This window comes from Rattus norvegicus, chromosome 2 (genome assembly GCF_021556685.1).
Source record: "Rattus norvegicus strain SHRSP/BbbUtx chromosome 2, alternate assembly SHRSP_T2T, whole genome shotgun sequence".
Classification (NCBI taxonomy): Eukaryota; Metazoa; Chordata; class Mammalia; order Rodentia; family Muridae; genus Rattus; species Rattus norvegicus.
In genome coordinates this window covers 214916951-214923804 of record NC_141535.1, presented here as the reverse complement: position 1 = coordinate 214923804, position 6854 = coordinate 214916951, and the positions used below count along the sequence as shown (strand labels likewise).

General features: G+C 41.5%; 1 pseudogene; it reads right to left on the bottom strand.

Moving 5' to 3' along the window:
* Nucleotides 1-303: 303 nt before the first annotated feature.
* LOC120101312 (small nucleolar RNA SNORA17) lies at nt 304-456 on the bottom strand (annotated as a pseudogene).
* Nucleotides 457-6854: the final 6398 nt, after the last annotated feature.

Sequence of the window (6854 nt, the reverse complement as noted above, 5' to 3'; positions counted from 1 at the left end):
TCTGGACAGGGGTCACCTTGGGCATGGTGTTTCTCCCCAGGCCTTTGAAGTACCAGAGCAGACTGATGGTCATCTGGGGCTTACTCCTTACTCAGGCTGCCTGCCTGATCCCAGGTCTGCTTTGGGCTCACTTCCACCCACAGCCCATGGTCCCAGGAGGGGTTCTTTAGTCTCCAGCTCTCTCTATACCCTGGGATCCTGTTCAGGCATGAGCAGCACTAGACTGGAGGTTGTCACAGGGTAGCTACGTGTTTGGGACCCCTGGAGTGGTCTGGTGTTCCTCCCAGGCTTGCTTTTTCAGGAAAGGTTAGGCTGCTAAACATTCAGATGTTTACAGGTCAGAACACTGAGGGTAGACATAGCCTTTCTCCACTCTGCCACATACTGACTCATGTGACAGACGTGAGAGACATGATCCAACACAGCAGCCACACTTGCGAAGCCTTTATGGGTAGGTCAGATTATTTACTTTTAAATGGAGAACTTCATATATGCGTACTAATGCATAGACTCACAATTGCATACAAAAAATTTCAAAATGACAAATATTGTTTCAATGCAATATCCATCGAAAGGAACAAAAGCAAGTGTTACCATTTTTTTTGACACAGGTGAACTCTTACGAGTCCCTATAAGAAAGTGAAAATATTTGTCCAGATGTGATGAATATAAATATGTATTTCGATTTTGTCTTTCAAGTAGATGAAAAGCCTGAACCTTTTTACTGCAATGGTAACCTTTTCTTTATCTTTTGTGAAGTATAAGTTGACACACAAATTTGTCTAGGACTATAACATATTCAGAATGATGCAAGATATCTTATAAGTGATGGATGTTTCAGAACAAGTGACTTCTGACACTGCACAGTGTTTTTAGTGCAGGGGGATGAGAGTAGATGACAGAAAATTGACAAGGAGAACAGAAAAGATGCTGGGAACAGCTGACTTGTGGAGTCAAATAAAATTCTAAATTTCTAAAAGTGGCTTGTAGCAGGACAGGTTGCTGCTCTAAACAGTAGTTTTCATGTGATACTTAGAAGCTGGGAGTGTGAATGCCCACTCTCCAGTGTTCTCCTAGATCATGGCGTCAGTGTCTAGTGTCAGGGTCAAGAGAGCCATGCGACTGTAGGGAAAGGAAGGAAACTGTCTTATCAGTGACAGTGAAACCCTAGAGTTCATAGCATCAAACTCAATTAAACTCAAGTTCCATGGCTTAGTTCTATATGTAGATCTTTGGACTAGCATGCTCTAAGCCATGAGTTCTATTCCCAGCACTGCGTATAACCTGTCACTAATCCCAGCACAGCATAGGTGAAAGCAGGGGACTAGAAGCTCATTTTAGGTTGGTACCTATATTTCCTTAGGTGTAGGTATAGCTAATGCTACTAATTTGAGTACATATCAGTTCAAAAGATTGTATGTACATAGAATAATAAATGAATGGATGAAGCAATACGGAAAGCATTTTGGCAAAAAGTTAGGAGTTTTATTCAATATTGTATAAACTTGGGTCTAATGACTTTGGTACCAATCATAATGGATAATTTGTCATGGAGGCATACTTTCACTCAGTGATGTGTAAGGCTGTTTGCTTTATTTTGATAACCTTTCTAACATGTTAGCAAGCTCACGTTGACCTGAATGACACGGTCATAATACAAGACACTTCCTAAACATGAATATGAAAGTGACAGTTTTGCTTTTAAAATTTGCATTTTAATAAGTTTGTGTGTGGTGGGGGAGACACTGAGTATATCTTCACATGTATGTGGAGGTCAGATGACAACATAAAAGAATTGATTCTCTCCTTAAACACGTGAGTGCCAGTCATTAAACTAAGATCATCAGTCCTGGCCAAAAAGTGGAGCCATCTTTCTTGTCAGAGAAGGTATAATTTATAGACTTAATCAGTAACAGGATATGCTTGGTTCTTGAAAGATTAAGGGCAACCTCATTCTCTATCATACAATAAGTATACCAAGTAAATGTAAACCCAAAGCCATCACATGAAAAGTAAAAAATGCTATAGTAAGTCACTATGATTAGTAATAACCACAGAACTCACATCTACTCTTTGTATGATAGCCTGATAAGCTTGGGGTTTATACGCCCTTTAATAGGAAGGGATAAGCTATCAAATGAAGATTCTAAAGACAGGACATTACTAGCTAGAGAAGATGGCCTCTTCAGTTTCCATATTGCCAACAGCTGTGAGCCACCACTCAGGTCACTCCCTTTGATTCTTGGATGCCTCCCTTACCTAGTTTCTGTCTCATCCTGGAGATGCCCTTCACCTCCCCACCCCTGTCAGTTGCAGGTTTCTATTAATGGCCATCTGGCCATCTCTCCTGTCCCTCCCCACACCTGAGCCTGAATCCCCCCATTCCCCTCTCTATTCCCTCCCCCACCCAGTTCCCTCCCTCCATCTGTCCCTTATGACTATTTTATTCCCTCTCCTAAGTGAGATTCAAGCACACTCTTTCATGCCTTCCTTCTTGTTTAGCTTCTTTGGGTCTGTGGAGTGCAACATGGGTATCCTGTATTTTATGGCTAATATCCACTTATAAGTGAATACATACCATACATGTTCTCTTGGGACTGGGTTACCTCACTCAGAATGATATTCTCAATTTCCACACATTTGCCTGCAAAATTCATGATGTCTTTCTTTTTAATAGCTGAATAGTATTCCATTGTGTAAATGTACAACAATTTCTTTATTCATTCTTCAATTGAGGGGCATCTAGATTGTTTCCAATTTCTGGCAATTATAAATAAATCTGTTATAAACATAGTGGAGCAAGTGTCTTTGTGGGATGGTGGGGCATCTTTTGGGTCTATGCCCAGGAGTGGTATAGCTAGGTCTTTAGATAAAACTATTCACAGTTTTCTGAGAAAACACCAAATTGACTTCCAGAGTGGTTGTACCAGTCAGCACTCCCAACAGCAATGGAGGAGTGTTCCTGTCTCTCCACATCTTCCCCAGCATGTTCTATGTCTTGAGTTTTGGGGTTTTGTTTGTTTGTTTGTAGTCTTGGAGTTGTTTTGATTTGCATTTTCTTGATGACTCATCATTTTGAACATTTTTTAAAGTTCTTCTTGGCCATTCAAGATTCTTCTCTTGAAAATTTAATTTTTTTGGTCCTCTTTTTTGTAATTAGTCATTTTATTTGTTTATATTTCAAATGATATCTCCCTTCCAGATTACCCCTCCACAATCCCCCCATCCCATCTATCCTCTATCCCCTCCCCTTTGCCTTTGTGAGGGTGCTCCTCCACCCACTCACCCACTGCCACCTCACTACTCTAGCATCCCCCTATACTGGGACAAAAAGCCTTCACAGGACCTTTGATGTTAGATAAGGCCATCCTCTGCTACATACGCAGCTGGAGCCACGGGTCCCTCCATGTGTGCTGTTTGGTTAGTGGTTTAGACTTTGGGAGCTCTGGGGGGTCTAGTTGGCTGCTATTGCTCTTCTTATGGGGTTGTAATCTCCTTGAGTTCCTTCAGTCCTTTCCCTAGCTCTGACACTGGGGTCCCTGGGCTCAGTCTGATGGTTGGCTGTATCTGCAATTCTCTGTTTAGTTCTATACCCCATTTTTAATTGGTCTTTTTGACTTGGTGGTATTTAACTTTTTGAGATTTTTTAAAAATAAATTTTGGATATTAGCTCTCTGACCAATGTATGGTTGGTGACCATCCTTTCCCAATAACGCAGGGATGGGGGATGGAGCAGAGACCAAGTGAATGGCCAAACAATAATCTGCCCAACTTGAGACCCATCCCATGGACAAGCACCAATCCGACACTTTTAATAATAGTATGCTATGTTTGCAGACAGGTGTCTATCATGGCTGTCCTCTGGGAGGCTCCACCCAGCAGCTGACTCAGACAGATGCAGACAGCCACAGGCAAACATTGGATGAAGTTTGGGGACTCTTGTAGAAGAATGGGAGGAAGGATTGTGGGTCCAAAGTGGATAAGAACTCTACAGGAAGGCCAACTAAGTCAACTAACCTGGACATTTGGGGCTCTCAGAGACTGAATCACCAACCAAAGAACACAGTGAAACTAGACCTAGGGCCTCCTGCACATACATATACAGCAGACATGCAATTTGGTCTCCATGTGGGTCTCAGATAACTGGAGCAGAGGACTATCCTGAAAGCTTTTTTTCTTTTTATGTGGGCTATGTTCTTCTAGCTAGGATGCTTTGTCTGGGCTTACAGAGACTTGATGTTCCAGGGTGGGGCCTTGATGACCAGGGGCAGGTGGCACCTGTTCAGAGTAGAAGTGGAGGGTGAGAGGGCAAGGATTCTGGGAGGGGGTGACCAAGAGGAGGTGACCAGGAAGGGGAAGGTGAGAAGGATGTCAAATAAATAAGTAATAAATAAATAAATAAATACTAAAACAGAAAAAAATGGCACTTGTCCTAGATCAGCACTTGGTGATAAAGACACAGCTGTGTACAGGCAGATGTGAGAGTACTACCAAGAACTGTCACGCCGTGAAAAAGTGAAGTAGACCTAACTCTTTAAAGTAAAAATAGAGCTTTTTCTCTAAACTGTAAGAAAAGTCTCACTCTATCCCTAAGGGATATCTTTCTTTATGTAAGTTTATTTTAAAAAAAATCCTAGAAGCCAGAAGAAAGTGAAAGCCATTTTACAAATAAAAACCAAACACAGAAGCACTCAGCTCAGAATGGTGTGCCATTCAGAATGTATGAGAACAGACTTCAGCAAGGATCAGCAAGGCACTCCCACTCAAGGGAAAACAGAATTGTCATTTGGCAACTGTCTTTCAGAAAGACTGCAGGAAATGACCTGAATGAGAAGGTAAGACAGAGGGAATTGAAGCAGCAGTAAGAAAGCAGTATCCCATAGAGCAAAAATACAAACAAATAGTAATGTGCTCTATTTTCAATTTTTATAATTTAAAACAAATGCTATTGAAAAGCACTGTAATGTAACTGTGAATGTGTTGGCAGGTGTGTTTGCGACGTTGCACAATTATATTAAAACAGGACATTCTAAACGGTTGTGAGGAAAGGAGAGGCCGGGCTTCAGCAGCTCACTTGTAGTGGCGGGTGACTGCAGCAAGGGCCATGTTGGGTGCGAGGTGTCGGCCATAGTGTCAGCCATGTTTTTATGTACAGCTTCCTAATCACACACACAGCGGACTGTCTATGTAACACATCAAAGAGCAGGAAAGGAGGAAAGTTTAAAACAGTTAAAAAAAATTGAAAACAGTTAAAAAAGGAAGTAAGGGAAGTAAGCATTTCCATCAATATGAGATTAACGCAAGGATAACAAAAGGCTGGAGCTGGCAATAAGATCCTAAGCAAGTCAATTACATACTATTTATAAAAACATTCATTTAAAACACGATATAAAGAGGTTCTAAGTTTCAGAAGGGTTTGTAGCATAAATATGAATGAAACTCATGCTCGCAACATGATATAAAGTAGACATAAGGAAAACAAAATTCGCAGTAGAGACGAAGGTTAAAAGGTGGAAAACAGTGAGCGAGCAAGAGAGAGACAGAGAGAGAGAGAGAGAGAGAGAGAGAGAGAGAGAGAGAGAGAGAGACAGACAGAGAGAGAGAGAGAGAGAGAGAGAGAGAGAGAGAGAGAGAGGTGGGGGGAAGGAGGGAGGGAGGAAAGGAGGGAGGGAGGGAGGGAGGGAGGGAGACCAGACGGGACGGACCGTGCACAGGGATAGACGAGCAGTGCAAATGTCCGGTGCCAGCAGTACCATTCGTTCCTCTTCTCCCTCAGCAGCCTGTGCTTTGCATCTCAATGAAAGTTCATCAGTAGAGAGTTCCCTGGTTTTCTCAACATTTATTTCTCTATGTTGTGCAGATGAAGCATGTAGTGTCTTCAGCAACAAGGATTTGACTATATGCTTATGTGAGGTAAGCAAGAGTAATGGTAACAGACTGACTTGTTATTCGAGTCTCTGGGGCCACCCTTACCAATAACTCACAGCGCAGTAAAAATTGACAGCATAAAAACCTGAACTCCATTACGGTATATGTTCTCATATTGTAATTCACATAAAATAAAAGGCAGTGTCAGAAGCTTGAAGGCTGGTTACAAATAAATAGACTCATTAATTTTGTTGTAGTATTGATCGTATACTTGAATGTGTCCTTAATGGGGATGGGATAATGCTGAACCAGTGCTTAAGAGCACTACTTTCTTTTCCAGAGAACCTGGGTTCATTGTCCCTGGGACTCACAGGCCTGCTCACTGCCCCTCAGTATCTCCAGTTCAAGGAGGATCTGCTGCCCTCCTCTGGCCAGTATGAGCACTGCAGACAAACAGTACAGATGTACATGCAGCCCAAACACCCCATACACACAAATAAATAAATAAAATTGTCTTAAAATTTAAAATATTAAAAGTATGTTCTTGGCATCCTGAGATGACTATTCAAAGGTTCACATATGACGTTGTGTGTAAGGCAGTTTTGTCAAAATGGGATGAGGACGATGCATAAAGGTAAAAGCACAAAGTTCTGGCTTAAAATCGGTACATTTTGATTTTTTGTGTTTTATGGTTTTTTTTCTTTTAGAGTTTTAAATGTTATTTTACATTTAAATTGCCACCCCTTTCTGTTTTCCCCTATGGGTACTCCCATGTACCTCCCACATTGCTTTTGAAGTGATTACCTCTTTTATTTATTAGTGTGTGTGTGTGTGTGTGTGTGTGTGTGTGTGTGTGTGTGTGTGTGTGTTGCACAAAGACATGGCAAGAAGAGAATCTTGTATGTATATATGTGTGTGAAAGTAACCTTTATTTGCCTGATGTAATTGTCATCTCAGAGGCACATTGACTTTGTCTGCTAACCTAG